Source organism: Salvelinus namaycush, chromosome 12, assembly GCF_016432855.1.
Source record: "Salvelinus namaycush isolate Seneca chromosome 12, SaNama_1.0, whole genome shotgun sequence".
NCBI classification, from domain to species: Eukaryota; Metazoa; Chordata; class Actinopteri; order Salmoniformes; family Salmonidae; genus Salvelinus; species Salvelinus namaycush.
The window spans coordinates 48181061-48207736 of NC_052318.1; the positions used below are offsets into that span (position 1 = coordinate 48181061).

Sequence of the window (26676 nt, forward strand, 5' to 3'; positions counted from 1 at the left end):
CAACTAGCCAGACCTCACATTTACATCCCATTTAGGGATGTGTCCCAAATGGCAGGCTGTTCCCTGTATATACAAAGTAGTGCACTTTATAAGGATTAGGGTGCCATTTGGGATGCAACCTTAGTCATTTTGTGGCGCTATGAGCATTGCATGCAAGCTCCAGGCGATACAAAATGTAAATAAGCCGTAAGATTTTTCTTGTTTTTCAAAGTCTTTAAAAGTGGTTTGGTTAGAGACGGCGCAATAACAGTTGCATGACTACAGCTTAATTTGACCGATGCCAATGGCTTCCCTCTGGTTGCGCCGCAAATGGCACCCTGTTTCCTTTATAGTGTTCTACTCAGGAATATGAGCAATTGTGATTTCAGACTTTTTTGTTATGATACTTATGGCCTTGGGCAAAAGTAGTGTACTACATAGGGAATAGGGTGCCATTTGAGATGCACACCTCTGTCTCCTGGATGTTTACTTCACAGCAGTGTCCAATGACTTGGTTCTCATGATTTCTCACAAGATGCACTGTCAAACAACTCCTTCAATCAAAATGCCTTTAATGTTTATATTCTTGGATAATAATTATTCATAAATGCTAAATAAATCCACTGTAAGCTGAATCAATAATAATCACGACTGTGCGTGTCATTTTTGCCTCCACTGCCTCTGTTCTGTATGATATTAAACCTTGAATTACTACCTTTTATTAAGGAATAGCAATGAAGTCACTGGCTTGATGCTTGACCAGGATACTGATTCTGATTCTGAAGACAGACTGGGAGAGACCGGGTCCAAACATAAAAAATACTACTAGCTTATTTTGTTGCTTCAAAGGTCTTCTCTAAACCTGAGATCAGAATGTCTGTGCTAAAACAAACCTATCAATATCCTCAACTCTTTCATCATTCAAAGACACTCTCAGACATTACACAATTACTATTGAGTAGGAGAGTGACGTACCTATGTAACAAAATGTGCTTCGATTTTCTTATCTTGAAAATAGTCTATGGGCTACAGCCACAACAATAATTATTATTATTATTTAAAATATTTGTAAAGCACTTTTCATTATACAATATAATCTCAGTGCATAAAATAAAAACCAAATAGAAAAAAATATGTACACAACTAAACAGGGCAACTTACATAAAGAACACAGCTGACGCCACTGTACAAGAGACAATGACACCAAGGAGCACAGCAGCCTGTGGTAGCCTAGTGGTTAGAGCATTGGACTAGTAACCGAAAGGTTGCAAGATCGAATCCCCGAGCTGACAAGGTATAAATCTGCCGTTCTGCCCCTGAACAAGGCAGTTAACCCTCTGTTCTAAGGCAGTCATTGAAAATAAGAATTAGTTCTTAACTGACTTGCCTAGTAAAATAAAGATAAAATATCAACAGAAAGCCATCCTAAAGAGAAAGGTCTGTTTTAAAGGAGCCCAGAGTGTGTGGTGCCTTCAAATCAGATTTTATTTGTCACATGCATCGTAAACAACAGATGTGGACTAACAGTGAAATTCTTACTTACAGGCCCTTCCCAACAATGCAGAGATACTCTTTTGGGGAGAAATAATATAAAAGTACAACACAGGGCATTCCACAGGCTGGGTGCAGTTGAAAGCTACAGATGTAGGATCTTAATGATCACCCTGTTGCAGGACAACTTTCCTGCATGCAGGACATTTTAAACGTGTATTGTATTTGACGTTTAAAGAGGATTCTGAACTTTGACATTTCAGACTTGAGATTTTCCCTTGTGAAAAATGTATCAACCCCCCCAAAAAATCTGTTAATTATAATATTTTCCTGCTGTAGCTAACTGGTTGAAACTCCTACAATGGCAGTGCTGACAAAAACAATGGGAGTGAATGAGCACATTTCATGGGATGTATAACACCTTTTTTGTACTGGATTTGTTACATTGTCCAACTTTTGGAACCCTTTGATTGATTGATCCAATTATGACAGTGTTTAATTTACTTTGATTGACAGGGGTTTGTCTAGTCCCTCCCACTATATGATGCAGGAACAGGTGGTACTGAAAGAGGTTTTACCCCCTTTCTTTTTTATTTCCTCAAATCTTTCTCCTCGCAAATAGCAATACCCGTTTGCCATCGCCTGAGAGACATGTGGTTGTGAAAACAAACATAGGTTCATATCAAATGTCACAATTACAGCAGCTGAGGGCTGTAATGATTACATCGTTGCTCCAGTTTCACATGCCTCACCCAGTAGAGATGCAATCCAATGGACATGTTGGCTCAATTCTCTTAGTGGCACTTTCTGCTGACTTAGAACGGCAGCTTTTACAAACACTCCAACTGCTTTCCACAGAAGTCTGTTTTTAGGTTCCCTTGATAAACAACCATGATAAAAAGTTAAATTAAGTGTGTGGGAATATTAGTTGAAAAGATTACTTGTGAGAATATTAGTTGGGTAAAGTCAAGATAATTTACTATGCCAATCTGAGGTCGCTCCCTTTTAAAAATGTTGTCCTTTACAATAAAGTTTTTTATATTCTATTAATTATGGTGTATCTTAGACGACGTTCTTTCACATTATGTAACATCATCTGTTGCACAGACATTAGCCTCCATCTGTATACATTTCATGCCACGATATAAAACGCTGACGCACAGTCCAGTCCTTTGTGTCCTCAGAAACAATGTTCCTACATGTGGAGCCATATAAATATAATTTCGAGAACGGACATTCCCATTTGAGTCAATGTTCTGTGACGGGTGGACTATATCTATGTGTGGAGCATCTCGTACCAGAGAGGTGAGGCATTATGACAGGGTAGGCGGCCAAGACTCAGCCCAGCCGCCATGCAGGCTCTCTCTGACCTCAAAGACACACAAACAAACCAACGCATGAGTTGTTTTACCATATCACAGGAATCTGGAGTAAAAAATAAATAAATGGATGAACATGCCGCCTTGACAGTCCATTACCACTGACACAAAGTGACACTCCTCGGTTCCTTCCAAGGAGGGAGAGCCAAAACATTAAAAAGTTAAAACGGAAGAGCAAATTGGAGTAAAATGTTAGCAGGGATGGATTGCCAAACTCAGATTTTAGCATGCTGAGGCCCACCCCGCTCCCTTTCCTTGGCTTTCCTTGTTTTAGGAGAACCGACTGACGACACACAGAAAATCTAACTAATAGGGGCTTTTGGTCCCTGGTGTTTCAAAGTGGTCATGAGACTGTAACCTAGCCATTATCCCAGCCTTCCTCTGCCAAAATATAAATATGAACCATGTTCATTTGTCACTCACTCCTCCCACGCGCTGATGGGAACGATGTTGCTGTGCAGTCATTAGAGAAGAGAAAACCTCCGGCCAACTGAACTAAAGAGCCAACATCATATGTTATTGGTCTACTGGACCACAATGGGGATAACCCGGGGGCTGAAACAACTGATCTCTCTGACCATGCTGTCTACTGATCCTGGAAACGAATGGTACAGCTGCCCAACTTTGCATGCAGGAATTTAATTGATTGCATATGACCAATGTTCACATATACAGTGCATCCGGAATGTATTTAGACCCCTTGACTTTTTCCACATTTTGTTACATGACAGCCTTAGAAAAAAATGGAATTATCACAAGTATTCAGACCCTTTACTCAGTACTTTGTCGAAGCACCTTTGGCAGCGATTACAGCATCGAGTCTACTTGGGTATGATGCTTCAAGCTTGACACACCTGTATTTGGGGAGTTTCTCAAACAAAGATGCTACAAGTTCTTCTCAAGCTCTATCAGGTTGGATGGGGTGCTTCGCTGCACAGCTATTTTTTGGGTCTCCCCAGACATGTTCGATCGGGTTCTGGCTCAAGGACAGTCAGAGACTTGTCCCAAAGCCACTCCTGCATTGTCTTGGCTGTGCATTTAGGGTTGTTGTCCTGTTGGAAGGTGAACAATCGGCCCAGTCTTAGGTCCTGTGCACTCTTGAGCAGGTTTTCATTAAGAATCTCTCTGTACTTTGCTCCGTTTATCTTCCCTCGATAGTGACTAGTCTCCCAGTCCTTGCCGCTGAAAAACAGCCCTGCAGCATGATGTTGCCACCACCATGCTTCACCGTAGGGATGGTGCCAGGTATCCTCCAGACGTGAAGCTTGGCATCAGACCAGAGAATCTTGTTTCTCATGGTCTGAGAGTCTTTAGGTGGCTGTTGGCAAGCTCCAAGCAGACTGCCATGTGCCTTTTACTGAGGAGTGGCTTCCGTCCGGCCGCTTTACCATAAAGGCCTGATTGGTAGAGTGCTACAGAGATGGTTGTCCTTCTGGAAGGTTCTCCCATCTCCACATCTCCATAGAGCTCTGTCAGTGACCATCGGGTTCTTGGTCACCTCCCTGACCGAGGCCCTTCTCCCCTGATTGCTCAGTTTGGTCCAGCGGCCAGCTCTAGGAAGAGTCTTGGTGGTTCCAAACTTCTTCCATTTAAGAATGATGGAGGCCACTGTGTTCTTGGGTACCTTCAATGCTGCAGAATTGTTTTGGTGCCCTTCCCCAGATTTGTGCCTCGACACAATCATGTCTTGTAGTTCTTGTTTTTTTCTCTGACATGCACTGTCAACTGTGGGAGTTGTAGAAACATCTCAAGAATGCTTAATGTAAACAGGATGCACCTGAGCTCAATTTCGAGTCTCATAGCAAAGGGTCTGAATACTTATGTAAGTAATGTATTTCTGTTTTTTTGTCCCCAAAAAATATCTAAAAACCTGTTTTCACTTTGTCATTATGGGGTATTGTGTGTAGATTACTGAGGAAAAAATGTGTTTGATTAATTTTAGAATAAGGCTGTAACGTAACAAAATGTGGAAAAGGTCAAGGGGTCTGCAACAATTCCCCAAATTTTACGGAGTTACAGTTCATATAATGAAATCATTCAATTTAAATAAATTAGGCCCTAAGCTATGGATTTCACATGACTGGACAGGGGCTCAGCAGCCACGGGTGGGCCTCGGCGGGCATAGGCCTACCCACTTGGGAGCCAGGCCCAACCACAGGGGAGCCAGGACAAGCCAATTAGAATGAGTTTTCCCCCACAAAAGGGCTTTATTACAGACAGAAATACTCCTCAGCACCCATGAGTGGCCTTTTATTGTCCCCATCACAAGGTTCACCTGTTTAATGATCATGCTTTTTAATGGCATGATCATTACACAGGTGCACCTTGTGCTGGGAACAACTAAAGGCCACTGTAAAATGTGCAGCTTTTTCACACAACAAAATGCCACAGATGTCTCAAGATGTCTCAAGATGCCAGTACATCCAACCGGACTCACAACCGCAGACCACCACATCCAGCTTCTTCACCTGCAGGATCATCTGAGACCAGCCACCTGGACAGTTGATGAAACTGTGGGTTTGCACAACAAAATCATTTTTGCACAAATTGTCAGAAACCGTCTCAGGGAAGCTCATATGCATGCTCGTCGTTCTTCACCAGGGTCTTGACCTGACTGTGGGCAAATGCGCACCTTCGACGGCCTCTGGCACACTGGAAAGTGTGCTCTGTAAGGATGAATCCTGATTTCAACAGTTCCCGGGCAGATGGCAGACAGCGTATATGGCGTCTTGTGGGCGTGCGATTTGCTTATTTCAACGCCACATGGTGGCGGTTGGGTTATTGTATGGGCAGGCATAAGATACGGACAACGAACACAAGTGCATTTTATCAATGACAATTTGAATGCCATGATGAGATGCTAAGGCCCAATGTTGTGCCATTCATCCACCGCCATCACCTCATGTTTTAGCATGACAATGCACGGCCCCATGTCTCATGGATCTGTACACTATTCCTGGAAGCTGAAAATGTCCCAGTTCTTCCATGGCCTACATACTCACCAGACATGTCACCCATTGAGCATGTTTGGGATGCTCTGGATTGACGTGTATGTCAGCGTGTTGAAGTTCCCGCCAATATTCAGCAACTTCGCACAGGCATTTAAGAAAAGTGGGACAACATTCCACAGGTCACAATCAACAGCCTGACAGCTCTATGCGAAGGAGGTGTGTAACGCTGCATGAGGCAAATGGTGGTCAAATCAGATACTGACTGGTTTTCTGATCCACACCCCTACCTTTTTTTTAAGGTATCTTTGACCAACAGATGCATATCTGTATTCCCAGTCATGTGAAATCCATAGATTAGGGCCTAATTTATTTATTTAAATGACTGATTTCCTTATATGACCTATAACTCAGTAAAATCTTTGAAATTGTTGTCTTTTGTGTTTAGCTGTTTGTTCAGTGTAAATTTGACAACATGATAATGATGGCAAAGTTGTTTCCTACTAAACATTTGCCTACTTCAGCAATGTCATCTTATTTACAAGCCACTATCTTGGCAAAGGAGAAATGCTCACAAACAGGGATGTAAACAAATTAGAAAAATAGTCTATTAAACCCCAAGATAGGTAACTGGTTGGATAGATGTTAGCCGGGGTACTCTGTTCCGGTCAGAGAGAAAGCAGACAACAGAGACAGAGCCAAAGTTAACATGTTTATTAGGGACTTGTGGTTGGACATGGTAAAATTGGATTTGTGTGTGGTTCTGCAACAAAGGAGAGACATTATAAGCAGGTTGCACAACATAAAAGGTATGCATGGATCATTTATCTATTTGATTTGGAATTTTAGGACCCCTTTAGATATTTTTTAAATATATTTTTAAAAAAATGTATGAAATGTTCAGTGTGGCCTTTACTACTATAGCCGATAGAATCACATTAAATAACACACTTATAAATTACAAAAAAAAAAGTGATATAACAAAGCTCAGGAAATATTTTTGTTTTTGGACAAATTTAACCAACAATACAGTTTTAATAAAATAGAGTTAAGAGCTCGTATAGGTCACAGACCGTTGAGCTATGGGCTTTCTCCTCCTCTCCACATGTGGAGCTGAGAGAGGAGAGGCTTCATTGACTGTGCCCAGTGTGTGCCTTGGCGTGCTATGTGCAGCGCACGTTAATCATTAGGTCATCACCGCAGCTGTTTGTGTGTCACGGTGCTAGTACACATCGTAGACCACTTTCAAAACATATAATGAGTGGGATTGGAACCAGGTGTGATACAAGACAAAACCAAAGGAAAATGAAAAGAGGATCAGCGATGGCTAGAAGGTCGGCGACTTCGACCGCCGAACGCCGCCCGAACAGAGGGACCAACTTCGGTGGAAGTCGTGACGGTAACCCCCCCCCCCCCCCCGGCCTCGGGTACGACCCGGAGGGCGAGGCACAGGGCGATCTGGACGAAGACGGTGGAACTCCTGCACCTCAGACTCCTGGAGCGGGCCAGCCTCCACCGGCCTGAGGAGAGACACATGGAATGAGGGGTTAATACAGTATTCGGGTGGAAGCTGTAACAAAACTGTATAACAAAACTCGTAAAATGGCCCCACAAACCGCGGACCCAGCTTCCGGCAGGGCAGGCGGAGGGGCAGGTTTCGGGTCGAGAACCAGACCCGGTCCCCCGGTGCGAACACCGGGGTCTCACTGCGGTGGCGATCTGCATTAACCTTCTGACGTGTCACGGCCTGCTGAAGGTGGACACGGACGGCTGCCCATGTCTCTTCCGCGTGCCTGAACCAGTCGTCCAGGCAGGAACCTCGGTCTGACCCTGATGCCAAGGTGCCAGAACCGGCGGAGTGAGTTCTGTGCCACCTCGACCCAGGGCACGAACTCCGACCCCTCCCCCGGCCGGTCCTGGCAATAGGACCACAGAAACCTGCCCACATCCTGGTTCACTCTCTCCACCTGCCCATTACTCTTGGGGTGAAACCCTGAAGTAAGGCTGATCAAGACCCCCAGATGTTCCATGAACGCCTTCCAGGCCTTAGACGTGAACTGGGGACCCCGATCAGACACTATATCCTCCGTCACCCCATAGTGCCGGAAGACGTGTGTTAACAAGGCCTTAGGGAGACGGGGCAGAGGGAGGAGACGACCGTACCACAACGACTAGGATCGCGGTGTTACCCTTTGAGAGTGGAAGATCAGTAAGAAAATCCACCGACAGGTGTGACCAAGGCCGCTGTGGAACGGGTAAGGGGTGTAGCTTACCTCTGGGCAGGTGCCTAGGAGCCTTACACTGGGCGCACACCGAGCAGGAAGAAACATAAACCCTCACGTCCTTAGCCAAGGTAGGCCACCAGTACCTCCCGCTCAAACAGCGCACTCCCGACCGATCCCAGGATGACCAGAGGAGGGTGACATGTGGGTCCAATAGTTCAACCGGTCACGGACAGCAGACGGGAAGTACAGACTCCCAGCGGGAAACTGGATGGGAGCGGACTCTGCACGTAACGCCTGCTCAATGTCCGTGTCCAGCTCCCACACATCAGGCTGGAGGCGGTGAGTATGGGAGTGGGATCCATGGGCCTCTCCTCTGTGTCATACAGCCGGGACAATGTGTCTGCCTTCGCTTTCTGGGGGCCTGGTCTGTAAGAAAGGGTAAACACAAAACGGGTGAAAAACATGGCCCACCTTGCCTAGCGAGGGTTCAGTCTCCTCGCTGCCCGGATGTACTCCAGATTGCGGTGGTCAGTCCAGATGAGAAAAGGGTGTCTAGCCCCCTCAAGCCAATGTCTCCACACCTTCAAGGCCTTTACGACAGCCAACAACTCCCGGTCCCCCACGTCATAGTTTCGCTCCTCCGGGCTGAGCTGCTTCGAGAAGAAGGCACAGGGACAGAGCTTCGGTGGCGTACACAAGCGCTGAGAGAGCACAGCTCCTGTCCCAGCCTCTTACGTGTCAACCTCCACTATGAACGCCAAAGAAGGATCCGGATGGGCCAGCACGGGAGCCGAGGTAAACAGAGCCCTCAGGTGACTCAAAGCCCTGTCCGCCTCAGCTGTCCACTGCAAGCGCACCGGGCCCCCCTTCAGCAGTGAGGTAATGGGAGTCGCTACCTGACAAAAACCCCCGGATAAACCTCCGGTAGTAGTAGGTTTCATACCCTAAGTTCCGCTGCACCTCCTTTACCGTGGTTGGAGTCGACCAATTACGCACGGCTGCAATGTGGTCACTCTCCATCTCCACCCCTGAGGTGGAAATGCGATACCCTAGGAAGGAGACGGACCGCTGGAAGAACAGGCATTTCTCAGTCTTGACGTACAGGTCATGCTCCAACAGGCGACCAAGCACTTTGCGCACCAGGGACACATGCTCGGCACGTGTAGCGTAGTACATCAAAATGTCATCAATATACACCACTACACCCTGCCCGTGCAGGTCCCTGAAAATCTCATCTACAAAGGCTTGGAAGACTGATGGCGCATTCATCAACCCATACGGCATGACGAGGTACTCATAGTGCCCAGAGGTGGTACTGAAAGCCGTCTTCCACTCGTCTCCCTCTCGGATACGCACCAGGTTGTAAGCGCCCCTTGAGATCTAATTTGGTGAAGAAATTTACTCTATCGCTGTGGCTATGAGCGGTAGCGGGTAACTATACCTCACAGTGATCTGATTCAGACCCCAATAGTCAATACACGGGCGCAGACCTCCCTCCTTCTTCACAAGAAAGAAACTCGAGGAGGCGGGTTAAGTGGAGGACCGAATGTACCCCTGACACAGGGATTCGGAGACATATGTTTACATAGCCTCCGTCTCCTCCTGTGAGAGGGGATACACGTGACTCCTGGGAAGTGCTGCATCTACCAGGAGATCTATCGCACAATTGCCCCGTTGATGAGGAGAAGGCGAGAGCCAAATCGGCATATTCAGGAGAATGCGCACGGTGGAGACCTGATCTGGTCTCTCCACCATAGTAGCACCAATGGAAACCCCTAAACACCTACCCAAGAACTCTCGCGACCACCCCGTGAGAGCCCTCTGTGACCAAGAAACATTGGGGTTATGACAAGCTAACCAGGGTAGGCCGAGCACCACGGGAAACGCACCAGAGTCAATAAGGAAGAGACTAATTCTCTCCGTATGACCCCCTTGCGTCACCATGCCCATTGGCCCACTCCAGGGCTTTCCCGGTGAGGCACGAGACGAGGGCGGACACCCTCTCACGGCCCGATGGAGCCGGGTGGACGGTGGCAAGGTATAGCTCCAGTTGAAGCAGGAACCCCTGGCAGTTCGCAGCCTCTCCGTCGTACTCCTGGGGCAGGGAGAGACAAATCCCACTGGAACAAGGTGGAAAAGGGGTGCTCAGAGAAGACACCGGTTGTGCTGGTGGAGGCGCTGGAAGAACTCCCTGTCTCTCCCAGCGGTCCATGGCGGTGCCAAGATGGTGAAAGATTGCTGCGTGCTCTCGGACGCGCTCCTCCACCTTTATAACCGGGGTACCTGCTCCTGCTGACTCTATCCTGGGTCGGTGATTCTGTAAGGGTGCGTGCTGGTGGCAGGGATGTCAGGCGCAGGAGATCGAACTTGGTATAAAATGCAGCAGTTTAATAAGTGCTAAAAAATCTCAGAAAACCAAAATAATACAAGTTGGTACAAAACCAGAACATAACTTGCACATAGCTTACAAAACAAACAGACAAGGACAATGAAGCAGAACAGACGGTTAAATACTCAACATATAATGAATGGGATTGGAACCAGGTGTGATGGAAGACAAGACAAAACCAAAGGAAAATTAAAAGAGGATCAGCGATGGCTAGAAGGTCGGCGACTTCGACCGCCGAACGCCGCCAGAACAAGGAGAGGGACCAACTTCGGCGGAAGGCGTGACACAGTAAATGCTTTTATTAATATGTTTTGTGTGTATGAATTGAATATTACCAAATGCATCAGTAAAAAATATTGAGCCTATTTAATGCAACTCTTGCTGTTATTATATCACAAAGCAGCAGCATACAACTGACCTAAATATTTGGAAATTATAAATTAACTTTCTCATCCATACCCTTAAAAAGCATCTGAAGTGCAATTGCACTGTTTAAATCAAATCAAATGTTATTTGTCACATGGAGTCAATTGGAAACTCAGTGCCTCTTTGCTTGACATTATGGGAAAATCTAAAGAAATCAGCCAAGACCTCAGAAAGAAATTGTAGACCTCTGCAAGTCTGGTTCATCACTGGGAGCAATTTCCAAACGCCTGAAGGTACCACGTTCATCTGTAAAAACAATAGTACTCAAGTATAAACACCACTTTCCACGTAGCCGTCATACCACTCAGGAAGGAGACGCGTTCTGTCTCCTAGAGATGAACGTACTTTGGCGCGAAAAGTGCAAATCAATCCCAGAACAACAGCAAAGGACCTTGTGAAGATGTTGGAGGAAACAGATACAAAAGTATCTGAAAGATTAGTGGAATCTGTGTGGGTAGCTGGACAGGTAGGATGACTGACAGTGAAGGTGAACAGGTGGTCACGTGTCAGGTGACAGAGGAATGGATGAGACTGAGGCAGGAATTCCTTTAACCATAAAGTGGTATATTTACTGAGTAGTCTGTGCTGCATAAAGGAAACAAATAACATGTATCCAATCAAATTCATAATCACAAAGATCAAATCATAACAATCATTCATTATTAACATAATTAGGGAATTCAACAATCCAGTTCATTAAGTCAATAGTAATCACCCGTGAGTCATTTAGGCTCTTAACTATTTATCATAATCATGAAATAAATACAAACAGTGAATGGTCATTCAATCTATAATCCCCTTTAGTTTGATATCAAAGTCGATCAGTTAGCAAACAATGACGTTTCTCATTTCACCCTTTCAATTGTCTTCATGTGTACATGTAATTAATTTAATTACATATTAACCATATCGATTGCATAATTGGCCTATGAGGTTCCGTAGGGCCGCGATCATTGACAATTCACATTACACAATATGTTTGAAGCGTGCGCTCCAAGCCGCGCTCCGCGATAATAACTATAAACAATAACTGATGGCCCACTCTCCCGCTCGCAACAGATAGTTCAGATGAAAGGTAACAGAGGCGGTGGACTTACGTGGATTCATGGACACACAGAACTTCTCGAGCAGACGGAGTTAAGGAAGAGAAAGCAGCGAGATCAGGCGATGCCCTTTTCCTCCTTTTATGTGGATGAGATCTGTCGGTCATTGCCACCTGACCTAATTAAAGCGCCCCTGGCCCAGCTGAGTAAGTGGCCATGAATTAAAGGATTATTCCACCAACTCCATGGGCCTTTTCTACAGTATCTATATCCATAGTAAAACGAGTCCTATATCGACATAACCTGAAAGGCCGCCCAGCATGGAAGAAGCCACTGCTCCAAAACCGCCATAAAAAGCCAGACTACGGTTTGCAACTGCAGATGGGGACAAAGATTGTACTTTTGGGAGAAATGTCCTCTGGTCTGATGACACAAAGAACTGTTTGGCCATAATGACCATCGCTATGTTTGGAGTGAAAAAGGGGAGGCGAGCAAGCCGAAGAACACCATCACAATCGTGAAGCACGAGGGTGGCAGCATCATGTTGTGGGGGTGCTTTGCTGCAGGAGGGACTGGTGCACGTCACAAAATAGATGGCATCATGAGGATGGAAAATATGTGGATATATTCAAGCAACATCTCAAGACATCAGTCAGGAAGTTAAAGCTTGGTTGCAAATGGGACTTCCAAATGAACAATGACCCCAAGCATACTTCCAAAGTTGTGGAAAAATGGCTTAAGGACAACAAAGTTAAGGTATTGGAGTGGCCATCACAAAGCTCTGACAATCCCATAGAAAAATTGTGGGAAGAACTGAAAAAGCATGTGCGAGCAAGGAGGCCTACAAACCTGACTCAGTTACATCAGCTCTGTCAGGAGGAATGGGCCAAAATTCACCCAACTTATTGTGGGAAGCTTGTGGAAGGCTACCCAAAACGCTTGACCCAAGTTAAACAATTTAAAGGCAATGCTACCAAATACTAATTGAGTGTATGTAAACTTCTGACCCACTGGGAATGTGATGAAAGAAATAAAAGCTGAAATAAATCACTCTACTATTATTTTGACATTTCACATTCTTAAAATAAAGTGGTGATCCTAACTGACCTAAAACAGGGACGTTTTACTTGGATTAAATGTCAGGAATTGTGAAAAACTGAGTTTAAATGTATATTGCTAAGGTATATGTAAACTTCCGACTTCAACTGTAACTATTTGTTCAGCACTTTGAAATGTACAGCAACAGAATGCAGGACATGGGCCGTTCTTACAGTATTCTCCCTGTACACCAAGTCAGAAACGTAGGATAAATGAAGGGGGCATGTAAGCAGACAATGACAATGACATTTCTCTAAAACAGGCTACAGGCTACATGTCCAAGTCAGAACAGTAGGCTAAGTTAGGAGAGGGAAAGGGACCAAATTATTAGGGTGAGTCACATGGGATACTAACAGCTTACTACTCAGCATACACCTAGTATTACTTTCTTAGTTACATTATACATATCTCCCTGGCATTTTACATAATTTATGCAGCAGCATGCAATACATTTTTGGACTCACCTTGTTGTGCTGTGCTTACTTGAACAGCAAGGTGGCGTGGCGGTCTTTCGTGGGCAAATTTTGTCATCAAAGTCTGGCATTCTCTGGATTTATGGTGCTTTCAAGACAACTTGGAACTCTGAAAAAAACAAGGTCGAATCATGACGTTAGTGATTTTCAGGTCGGAGCTCTAGAAAGAGGCCCGAGTTCCCGACTTGGAATTCCAAGTTGGGTGACCTCCAATTGACTCAGGCTAATTGACATCATTTATCAGAAGCTTCTAAAGCCATGACATCATTTTCTGGAATTTTCCAAGCTGTTGAAAGGCACAGTCAACTTAGTGTATGTAAACTTCTGACCCACTGGAATTGTGATACAGTGAATTATAAGGGAAATAATCTGTCTGGATGTAACGTTCTTCATCGGGCGAAAGAGAGGAGGACCAAGATGCAGCGTGGTGAGTATTCATTTTAATCAGAATACTTAAACGACGAACAAAACAATAAACCGACAAACGAACAAAAATGTAACAGTCCCGTATAGTGAACACAAACACACAGGAAACAGGAACAATCACCCACAATACAAAACAGGCTACCTAAATATGGCTCCCAATCAGAGACAACGACTGACACCTGCCTCTGATTGAGAACCATATCAGGCCAAACACATAGAAATAGACAAACTAGACATAGAATGCCCACTCATATCACACCCTGACCAAACAAAACATAGAAACAAACAACGCAAACTATGGTCAGGGCGTGACACTGTAAACAATTGTTGGAAAAATGACTTGTCTCATGCACAAAGTAGATGTCCTAACCGACTTGCCAAAACTATAGTTTGTTAACAAGAAATGTGTGGAGTGGTTGAAAAACGAGTTTTAATGACTCCAACCTAAGTGTATGTAAACTTCCAACTACGTCAGTCCTAGCTCGTTCATTAATGTCTTTCTCAAAAATACGGATTGCCTCTTATCTGCTCGTCGTCCCCTTATGCCAAAGTTTCTACATCTCAATTGTCAGTAGAAACCACATTTGTTTAAGCAAGTCAGCCATATAAACTATGTTTTTTTATAAGGCAGTAAATGAGGCTGTATGAACTGTTTCGCTGCCAGACAAGGCTCCGCTGATAGCCAGGTGTAGCAGTTGTAAGGATTTACTCCATGGCGCTGAAAAGAAAGCTCTGCTGTTGGGACATCTTTATGTACAGGTGGGCACCGTTTGTCACCGTTATAGTGCAATTAATGTACTGTTTAGGGTTGTGTTGTGTAGTGGCTTTGCTGGCAAGCATCAAAACATTTTTGGGGAGTTTGGCCCACCAAGATTTACATGCTGAAATCGCCACTGTGATCACACTTCCTCAATTCAAATATTTTGGCAACACTATAGGAAAGATGGTTTGGTATGATTTAGAAACTTGGCAACCACACGGGGCAGTTTGGAAAAAACAAATCCCGTCCGAATCATCCTCTGGAATAACGGACATTCTGGAGTAATAATTACATAACCAACGTTCAATTGCCGTTCGAATAGGTCTTTGGTCACCTGCATGCGATGCATACACGTGTCACGTAAAGATAGCTTTAGGGCTGAGGGAATAGGGAATGTTTTTTCGAAACAAATGAGGGATTTCGGTGACGGAACTTTTCAGTCAGAAATGGCTGTAATTATGTTGCAGCTTCAGCAACACAGACAGCGCGATAAATATTTTGATGTTCTGTGGTGGTCGCTGCAGCAGGGAGGAGAGAGAGATAACGGGTGCTAGTCACTCGCTGTCTTTTATTTAACACAGTGCAGCAAGTCTGAGCCCGGCCCGGCACAATGAAATTAATCGCTGGTCAGACTCCCTCTAGTCATTTGTGTGTCTTAATTATTTAATCAAATCTGTGCTTAAAGCATCAGACAAGGTCAGTAAATATAGTTGATTTGATTAAAACACATAGGATGTGTCAGTATATGGGAAAATATTTGTTTAAAAATGTCGACCAATCGATTGGTCGAAAGAACAGAAGATTCTTAGATTTTTTTTTCGGGGACAGCCCTAATGTTTACATAGCAGGTTACTCCTAATATTTACATAGCAGGTTCGGAGAACTGATGTAGCAGGTTAGGATAACTAACATAGCAGGTTAGGATAATTAACGTAGCAGGTTAGGATAATTAACATAGCAGATTAGGACAACTAACCTAGTAGGTAAAGATAATTAACGTAACAGGTTAAGTGGATTAACATAGCATGTTTGGAGAATAAGGTTAAGGTTAGGCTTAGCTACAATGCTACAGTGGTCGTCACTAGCTTCTATACCCAGAAAGTCATAAACCCTGCCCATTTTCTACAATTTCTAACGTTAACCTTAACAACACTGCTAACCTTATGCCTAACCCTAACCTTAAATTAGCCCGTTTTGACATTTTGGCTGGGGAATCCACATTTGCGGCTGTGGTTTCTGACTTTGTGTGTATAGAAGCTAGTGATGACCAGCTACAATTGACCCATAGGAGGAAGAAGCCAGAAGTCAATAGAAAGAGAAGGAAGAGGGGGCTTAGTTCCCTGGGCAGTTCTTCCCTGGAGTTTCCCTGGAATTCGCTACAAAATACACACATTTCTTTTGAAAATGAGGAGAGTAATAATTATATGATGATTATGTTAACAGGTGTGGCTACAGATAGGCTACTCTTATTCTTGCTGAAAAGAGTTGTAGACTTTGACACGTGTTAGATAATCATCACCTTTATATTGGCGAAATGTGCAGAAAATGTGCATTGGCAGTTTAGAATGCACCAGGGAGATCATTCAAGATTGACGTTGAGGATGACAGGAAATGCCTTCAAAACCGGCCACTAGGGGCAACAGTGAGCACTATTACCATCAAGTAGGCTAGGGTGTTGCGGATGGAGGTAATCCCATGACTCTGCATCAGAAGAGTGTATGTTCAACCACTGTCGTGGATCCTGTTTTACATTTTTTTTGTTTTACCCCTATCCTAAACCTTAACTCTTACTTTAACCATTTGGAATGAGTGCCTTAACCTTTTACGGGGGCAGCCCGACACCGGTACACTTATGACAACATCCAGCTCAAGTGCAGGGCGCGAAATTCAAAAGCTAGTTTTTAAAAATATTTAACTTTCACACATTAACAAGTCCAAGACACCAGATGAAAGATAAACTTCTTGTGAATCAAACCAACATGTCCGATTTTTAAAATGTTTTACAGGGAAGACAAAATATGTAAATCTATTAGCTAACCACGTTAGCAAATGACACCACTTTTCTAACTCCATCAGTTTCTTACTCCATCAGGTGCTATCACAAATTCGACCAAATAAAGATATAAATAGCCACTAACCAAGAAACAAATTCATCAGATGACAGTCTGATAACATATTTATTGTATAGCATATTTTTTTTTGAAAAATTTGCATATTTCAGGTATAAATCATATTTTACATTTCAGCTACAATCAGAAAGTGCACGGAAATCAGCCATAATATTTACAGACACCAACGTCAAATAGCTAATTACTCATCATAAAACATTTCCGAAAAATATATAGTTTGCAGCAATTGAAAGATAGGCAACTTGTGATTCCCAACAATATTTCCGATTTATTAAATGTTTTACAGCGAAAACAAAATGTATCGCTATATTAGCGTAGCCACAAAAGAGGGAAACACTTGGGCGCCCACGGCACGTTCACATGCACGACAGATATATGAAATAACATCATAAAATGAGTCTTACTTTGGCTGATCTTTCATCAGAATGTTGAAAAGGGGGTCCTCTGTGCAGATGAGTCGTTGTTTCGATTCAGAATGAGAAATATCCCTATTCATTTACCATTTCCAGTATCCGAGTGTCCCAAATCTCTCACGTAAACACAGTCAGGCGACGGAACACGGTCAAACTCCCGAAAAAATGTTCAATAATCTGATTAAACTATATTGAAAAAACATACATTACGATGATATGTTCACATGTATCAAAAAAAATTTGAGCCGGAGATGTTAGCCGTTCGTTATGAAGGCAAAACAGAAGTCAATCCCACTTCCTTCAGAGTACCGGAAGTGGACGCTCAGGTCAAAGAAATAGTTTTTTTTCCACCACAGACAAGATGAGAACAAAAATTTCTTCTCTGACATCCTCTTTACACCAATAGGAAGGCGTATAGAGTGTCAGCAGACTCCTAAGTGTCAAGACCATGTATAGGCATCAAGTTGAAATGAGCATCGATTTCTGACATTTCACTTCCTGGTCAGGAAAAGTGCTGCAGAAGGGCTTCTGTTTCACGCAGAGAAATAATTCCAACTGTTTTAGAAACTAGAAAGTGTTTTCTATCCAAATAGAATAATAATATTCATATTGTACGAGCAAGATTTGAGTAGGAGGCCGTTTGAAATGGGCACGATTTCACTGGCTACTCAACACTTTGCCTTGCAGCCATAAGAAGTTAACTTCGACATTTGATGTTTGGAGAAATGGAATGATACAGAGCAGCAGGAACAACCCAAGGTGTCAAAAACACTTAGAAATTTGACATTTGGAGAACATGGATGAACCTCTAATTCTGCAGTGAATTGTGACAGCTTGTTGCATGTCAGTCTGCAACTCTGTAAAGTGAGTCCCTATTTTGAATACGAGAATATGGACATTGTACACTACTTCCCCATGTAACCTTAGCTGTAAGGTCCCTCAAGTCCAAGTCCAACTATTCTGTCACAAAAAAACGGGCATTCTCACTAACACCAATAGGGGAAGAGAGAGGAGAGAAGGGAAGGAAAAAAGGATGAAACAAAAGGGAGTTAGGTTAGAATGAGAGTATACAAGGGATCAAGAAGAGTCTTTGAGGAAATTCTTAGGCTGATGCAACTCCTACTGAGCCTGACTCAACTCCTTGTGATAATGACTCAACTCCTTGTGAGAATGACTCAACTCCTTGTGAGAATGAGTCAACTTCCTGTGGGAATGACTCAACTCCTGCTGACTCAACTTCAAATCCTTGTGAGAATGACTCAAATGTTATGAGATTTACTAAAATCCTTGTGAGAATGAATAAACTTCAACTCCTTTTGAGAAAGACTAAACGCATTGTGACTGACTCAACTCCTGCGGACTCAAATTCTTGTGAGAATGATTCAACTCATTGTGATATTGACTCAGATCCTTGTGAGAATGACTCAACCCCTGCTGACTCAACTCCTTGTGAGAATAACTCAACTTCAACTCCTTGTGAGTGATTCAAATCCTTGTGAGAATGAGTCAACTTCCTGTGGGAATGACTCAACTCCTGCTGACTCAACTTCAACTGCTTGTGAGAATGACTCAACTCCTTGTGAGAATGACTCAAATCTTTGTGCGAATGACTCAAATCTTACTGACTGAGAGTGTCCTAATATGGACACCGTATATTATGGTAAACTTTAAACTAATACGCTATGAACATCTTATAAACTGAGTTTTGGAAAATGTGGAACATTGTGCAACATTGTGGGAATGTTCTGTGCAACCTATGTGAATATCACACGAATATTCTTGCAACATCCCAGACAACTCCCATAACTTAATTAAATGTTATTAAATTAAATGAACCTTTAATAAAGAACTTAGACCAGGTGTTCTTTCAACATTCTTACAACATTATAGGAATGTCCTCTGCAACGTAACTTAAACGTTGTATGAATGTCATCACACCTGAGCATATTTTGTGTTTTTGGAACCTATCTCCACACTCTTCCCACAACCTAATGAAATGTTCTGGGAACCTTTAAATAACTCAGAAAGGCTGTTCTGTCAACATTCTTGCAAAAACATCAAAAGGAACATTGTGTGCTCCCTGATACAAACATTATCTAAATGTTGACACAACTAGATAGTTTTAGTGTTTTGGGAACCTCTTTTCATCACTTGTCATATCCCCACAATGTTCCAACAATTTAAAGAAACATTCTGGGAACCTTTAAAAGAACAGACTAAATGTAGAAATCATTCTTGTAACATCAGGTGAATGTTTTTTGCACCCTAATGAAACATTGTAGAATAATCCGCACAACTGGACAGTTTTTGTGTTTTGAGAACATATCTTTTGTGATGTCCACACAATGTTCTCACCTAACTGTTCCCACAACTTAATGAAACATTCTGGGAACCTTTAAAGAACAGAATGTTCTCGCAACATCTGGTGAATGTTTTATAAAAACTTTCTATAATCATCAGCATGACTGGACAGTTTTTGTGTTATGAGAACACTTGCCAAGATGTTCAGGGAACTTTCACAGAACCAATTTTGGTTTACTGGGAAGAGTGTAATGTTCACAAATCCGGTGTTTGGGAATATGTACTGCTGTGTCACTCCTGCTGAGTAACCCCTTCTAATGCATTTCAAATGTTTTAAAAATGATGGGGTGTTTTTTTACTCGCATACTTATAATGTATTCAAATGTGTGGTATGCCAGCAAGCATAAACTACTGTTAACCCCTTCTGTGTAAGTCATAATTTAGCCTTACTCTTTTCCTATGACATATCCTGAATGATTTCTGTTCTCTTTCTATCCATCTTCAGCGCAGTGAGCTCATGGTAAGCTCATTTACACCGCATACGTATGTGATCTGATATACCTGCACCATAACCCCAGCACAGTGCCCACCCACCTGAGAGGGAATGGATGAGAGTGTTGGGTAATAAAACAGACTTGTTCAGTCAACCAAGTAGCTCTCTCAAAAGTATCTCCTATTCCGATCGCCTCCACCAGAAATACTATAGATCATTTGAGCAATTTGTGTCCTAAATGGTGAGTTTCAGTCTGTTCACACTGCGGCCAAAATAGTTTTCTAAACGGCCCAATAGGGGCTTTTCTGAATCTGATCTCTCAACATTGTTCTGTTGGACCATCAACATTTATTGCTGCAATGAAACCCTCCATTTTCCTTTTTCCTCCAGTGAGCGTGTGTGTTTGTGTCTGTGTGCATGGATGAGTGCATGCACATTCGCGTGTGTGTGTGTGTTTGGGAGTTATAACAGGCCCTTTGAGCCATAACACAGGCTGCCAGCTCTAAGGGGTGGCAGTGGCCAGCGTTCTTCAGTATTCTTACAGCAGCATCTGCCAGTTATGGGCTGATAATGAATAATAAGGCCGGCTCCAAGGTTGGGATTTCATTCCAATACTCTTGGAACTTAATTCATATCTATGGGAGTGAAATCTGAGCCAAAGTCTGTTTTCTCTTTTTTTTGTGATAAACTAAATGATGGAAAAAGGTGTCTGTGCAGAAACAAAGAGATACTATTAGAGATCCCAGCATGTGTCGGAGATACAACCCTGACAGAGGCCCTGTGTGTGTTTGTAAGCAGTCATTAAACCCACAGATGTACAGGTCTGTCCTGTGTTGATACGTACATCATTCAGTGATATCATACCCCAATCTGGCACACTGGCCCAGACCCAAAGTCACACCTGCATCAAGAGAACCGTGCGTGAGTGTGTGTGTGTGTCTGAGCCTGTATGTGTGTGTGTGTGGTGCTGAAAGGCCCCTGGACTGCTGTGACAGTCATAATGAAGACGTACACCTCCGTAGGGGCCGAACCCCAGCTCCTGCCGCTGCACATCCCTGGGAAGCAGCCAGAAGAGGAAGAGCAGATCATTATTTGGACAGCATGGTTGGGGAGGCTGGGGTGTTGAGTGAAGGACAGTGGGGAGAGGCACTGGGCCAGTATGGCGGAGGTGTTGAGTGATGCACAGTGTCTCACTAAACAGGCGTGTGAGCACATGACAAGCTATTTGGACCTATGCTGCGTCCCTGAATGTGCTTAACTAAGTGAATCAATGATGTCTCACTGAATGTGTTAGTAATATGTTATAAATTATCTATGAATAAGGTCAGAAGTTCACCGCATTTGACATGGGGCGGCAGGTAGCCTAGTGGTTAGAATGTTGGACTTGTAACCGAAAGGTTGCAAAATCGAATCCCTGAGCTGACAACAAAAATCTGTTGTTCTGCCCCTGAACAAGGCAGTTAACCCCCTGTTTCTAGGCCGTCGTTGAAAATAATAATTTGTTCTTAACTGACTTGGCTAGTTAAATAAAGGTTAAAAAATAATAATAATTGTGCTGATGTATTAGCATGTTTATCAGGCATGTTCAGTGAAATCTATGTCCTAATTGTGTTCTCACCCATAAACATGCTAACACCTGTTTCCAATATACCAGGGGACCTATGATCCAGCCATCCAGTCCTATAGGCCCCTCCGGTAAACATCATATCCAATCAAATGTTATTTGTCACATGCTTCATAAACAGCAGGTGTAGACAAACAGTGAAATGCTTACTTATGGGCCCTTCCCAACAATGCAGAAAGAAAAATAATAACGCAAGGAAATAAATACACAATGAGTAACGATAACTTGGCTGTATACACGGGGTACCAGTACCGAGTCGATGTGCAGAGGTACTAGGTAATTGAGGTAGATATGACCATAAAACTACAAATAAAGTGACGGATAATAAACAGTAGCAGCAGCGTATGTGATGAGTCAAAACAGTTCATGCAAAAAGGGTCAATGCAGATAGTCCGGGTATCTATTTGGTTAACTATTCAACTAACTATTTAGTGGTCTTATGACTTGGGGGTAGAAGCTGTTCAGCGTGCTGTTGGTTCCAGACTAGGTGCATCGGTACCGCTTGCCATGCAGTAGCAGAGAAAACAGTCTATGACTTGGGTGGCTGGAGTCGTTGAACATTTTAAGGGCCTAACTCTGACACCGCCTGGTATAGAGGTTCTGAATGGCAGGGAGCTCGGCCCCAGTGATGTACAACGCTGGAGTTGTTGAACATTTTCAAATCAAATTGTATTACTCACATGCGCCGAATTCAACAGGTGTAGCCCTTACAGTGAAATGCTTACTTACGAGCCCCAAACAAACAGTGCATCTTCAAAAAATACGGATAAGAATAAGAGATAAAAGTAACAAGTAATTAAAGAGCAGCAGTAAAAAAATAACAATATATACAGGGGGGTGCCGGTACAGAGGCAATGTGCGGAGTTATTAAAGTGAATATGCATAGATGACAACAGAGACTGGCAATTGTGTGGAGAGGAGAGGGAGGGGGGGGGGGCAATTCAAATAGTCTGGGTATGTAACGGCTGTCGTCTTCCTCCTCCTCGGACGAGGAGAGAAGGATCGGTGGACCAATACGCAGCGAGGTATGTTGACATAATGAATTTATTGAAAAGACGAAGACTGACACGAACTATACTTGACTTATACAAAATAACAAACAAACAACGTAGACAGACCTGATCATGGAACTTACATAAAACACGCAGAACTCACGAACAGGCACAGACTACAATAAACGAACCGAACAACCAAAACAGTCCCGTGTGGTGCACAGACACGGAAAACACAGGAGACAACCACCCACAAACAAACAGTGTGAAAACACCTACCTTAATATGACTCTCAATCAGAGGAAATGAAAAACACCTGCCTCTAATTGAGAGCCATATTAGGTACCCATTAACCAACATAGAAACAGAAAACATAGACTGCCCACCCAAAACTCACGCCCTGACCAATAAACACATACAAAACAAGAGAAAACAGGTCAGGAACGTGACAGGGTAGCCATTTGACTAGATGTTCAGAAGTCTTATGGCTTAGGGGTAGAAGCTGTTTAGAAGCCTCTTGGACCTAGACTTGGCACTCCGGTACCGCTTGCCGTGCGGTAGCAGAGAGAAAAGTCTATGACTAGGGTGGCTGGAGTCTTTGACAATTTTTAGGGCCTTCCTCTGACACCGCCTGGTATAGAGGTCCTGGATGACAGGAAGCTTGGCCCCAGTGATGTACTGGGCCGTTCGCACTACCCTCTGTAGTGCCTTGCGGTCGAAGGCCGAGCAGTTGCCATACCAGGCAGTGATGCAACCAGCCAGGATGCTCTCGATGTTGCAGCTGTAGAAACTTTTGAGGATTTGAGGACCCATGTCACATATTTTCAGTCTACTGAGGGGGAATAGGTTTTGTCGTACCCACTTCATGACTGTCTTGGTGTGCTTGGACCATGTTAGTTTGTTGGTGATGTGCACACCAAGGAACTTGAAGCTCTCAACCTGCTCCACTGAAGCCCCGTCGATGAGAATGGGGCTGTGCTCGATCCTCTTTTTCCTGTAGTCCACAACCATTTCCTTTGTTTTGATCACGTTGAGGGAGAGGTTGTTGTCCTGGCACTACACAGCCAGGTCTCTGACCTCCTCCCTATAGGCTGTCTTGCTGTTGTCGGTGATCAGGCCTACCACTGTTGTGTCATCGGCAAATTTAATGATGGTGTTGGAGTAGTGCCTGGCCGTGCAGTCATGAGTGAACAGGGAGTACAGGAGGGGGCTGTGCACGCACCCCTGTGGGGCCCCTGTGGGGCCCCTGTGTTGAGGATCAGTGTGGCGGATGTGTTGTTACCACCTGGGGGTGGCCCGTCAGGAAGTCCAGGATCCAGTTGCAGACGGAGGTGTTTAGTCCCTGGGTCCTTAGATTAGTGACGAGCTTTGAGGGCACTATGGTGTTGAACGCTGAGCTGTAGTCAATGAATAGCATTCTTACATAGGTGTTCCTTTTATCCAGGTGGGAAAGGTCAGTGTGGAGTGCAATAGAGATTGCATCATCTGTGGATCTGTTGGGGCGGTATGCAAATTGGAGTGGGTGTAGGGTTTCTGGGCTGATGTGAGCCATGACCAGCCTTTCAAATCACTTAATGGCTACAGACGTGAGTTCTACAGGTCGGTAGTCATTTAGGCAGGTTGCCTTCGTGTTCTTGGGCACAGGGCCTATGGTGGTCTGCCTAAAACATGTGTTGGTATTATGGACTCTTACAGGGAGAGGTTGAAAATGTCAGTGAAGACACTTGGTAGTTGGTCAGCGCATTCTCGCAGAACACGTCCTGGTAATCCGTCTGGCTCTATGGTTTTGTGAGTGTTGACCTGTCTAAAGGTCTTACTCACATCGGCTGCGGAGAGCGTGATCACACAGTCTTCCGGTACAGCTGGTGCTCTCATGCATGTTTCAGTGTTATTTGCCTCGAAGCGAGCATAGAAGTAGTTTAGCTCATCTGGTAGGCTTGTGTCACTGGGCAGCTCTCGGCTGTGCTTCCCTTTGTAGTCTGTAATAGTTTGCAAGCCCTGCCACATCCGACGAGCTTCAGAGCCGGTGTGGTACGACTCGATCTTAGTCCTGTATTGATGCTTTGCCTGTTTGATGGTTTGTCGGAGGGCATATCGGGATTTCTTATAAGCTTCCGGGTTAGAGTCCCGCTCTTTGAAAGCGGCAGCTCTTTCCTTTAGCTCAGTGCGGACGCTGCCTGTAATCCATGACTTCTGGTTGGGGTATGTACGTACGGTCCCTGTGGGGACGCCGTCATCGATATACTTACTGATGAAGCCAATGACAGATGTGGTATACTCCTCAATGCCATTGGAGGAATTCCGGAAAATGTTCAAGTCTGTGCTAGCAAAACAGTCCTGTAGCTTAGCATCTGCTTTATCTGACACTTTTTTTATTGATCTAGTCACTGTTGCTTCCTGCTTAAATTTTTGCTTGTAAGCAGGAATCATGAGGATGGAATTATGGTCAGATTTGCTAAGTGGAGGGCGAGGGAGAGCTTTGGATGCGTCTCTGTGTGTGAAGTATAGGTGATCCAGAGTTCTTTTCCCTCTGGTTGCATTATTGTGCTGATAGAAATTTGGTAAAACTGATTTAAGTTTCCCTGCAAGTCCGCAAGCCAGCTGTTGCTGATTTCATCTTGATGGAATGTACCTATTCCCTCCCCTTGCATTGGCAGGGATGCCCAGCCCTCGAATTCTCTGCACCTCCAGTTGCTGGGGTTTTTGCATGCTTGTTTCACATTTTTTTGTGTGCCCTCTGGCTCTATTGACTTGGGCTGTCTTCGACGGCTGGTGTTGCCTTTTTCCTTTCTCCAAGTTTCGGGGTGTGTTCTCTTTCACCCCCTGCTCGCATCCATCGTTTCTCGTATTCATCTTGGGGCATTATATACGCTGTCACCGCCCTGGTCAGTGGGTCTGATGACACTGACAGGCTGAATACCCTCCGCGCCTGCATCGCTGGTATCACACTTGCCAGTTTTACTATGCCCAGCCCGCTGTCTTTGTTCCGGGCGTAAAGCAGGCCATCGCACGTGGATGGTGGCAGGCTCAGCCACCTTTTCACTGCTATCTTCACCAGCATGTCTAGGGAGGCAAGTTCGACCTTCCCGATGTCCCCGTGGTTTACCATGTAGATCACCCGGGGGACGGCATACGAGTTGATTATGGTTACCTTCTGGCTGGGGTTCAGGGCTCAGCCACCTTTTCACTGCTATCTTCACCAGCATGTCTAGGGAGGCAAGTTCGACCTTCCCGATGTCCCCGTGGTTTACCATGTAGATCACCCGGGGGACGGCATACGAGTTGATTATGGTTACCTTCTGGCTGGGGTTCAGGGCCGAGTGGTCGATCTTGTTGATCCACTCGGCCACTTGTCCTCCCAGATCTGGCTTTGCAACTCCCATCCATGGGTTAACTTTCATGCCCAGGTATTTTTCTGTCTTGTCTGGGTCGATTAGGTGTAGTTTTTCGCCCCAAATTGCCCATTGCTGGCAGTTGTTGATGGTGAATGCCGTGCCGCCACGTCTCACCATGAACCCGTGAAACTTCTTTGATTGCACGCGTAGACCCGCCAGCTTGCAGACTACTATATTAATGTTGTGCTGCATGCCCACCCATGAGTCGCTCATGAGCACAAGGTCATCTGCGAACGCTAGGGTAGTTATATTTTCCCCGTCGAACATGAACCCCTCGCCGATGCCCTCAAGTTGGTTAATTAGTGGGTCAACCGCAAGGTTGAAGGGGAGCGGGGACATCGGGTCTCCCTGCTTCACTCCCGTTTTCATCTCTATGGGGGGGATCTCTCCTCCCTTCGTTGATATTGTCGTCTGCACCCCCTCGTACGAGTCCTCTAGCAGACCAATCACGTGGCTATCCAGCCCCCTCTAAGGACATGGATGAGGTGCTCGTGTGATAATGTATCAAACGCCTTCGCAAAATCTATGAATACTACTGCTAGATCCTTTCGGTCTTTCTTGCTCTGGTGCAGGATCCCATTTAGCACCATCAGGTTCTCCGCGCATCCCGGGGTAGCGACGAAGCCTCTCTGTCTGGGGTTGATCGGGCAGGCTTTCTCCAGTCTGCCCGTCAGTATTCTCGAGAACAGTCT

General features: G+C 44.5%; 1 pseudogene; it reads right to left on the reverse strand.

The window, feature by feature from the left end:
- LOC120057617 overlaps positions 1–26353 on the reverse strand; it is a 73670-nt pseudogene extending 47317 nt beyond the window's left edge.
- Between the last annotated feature and the right edge of the window lie 323 nt (positions 26354–26676).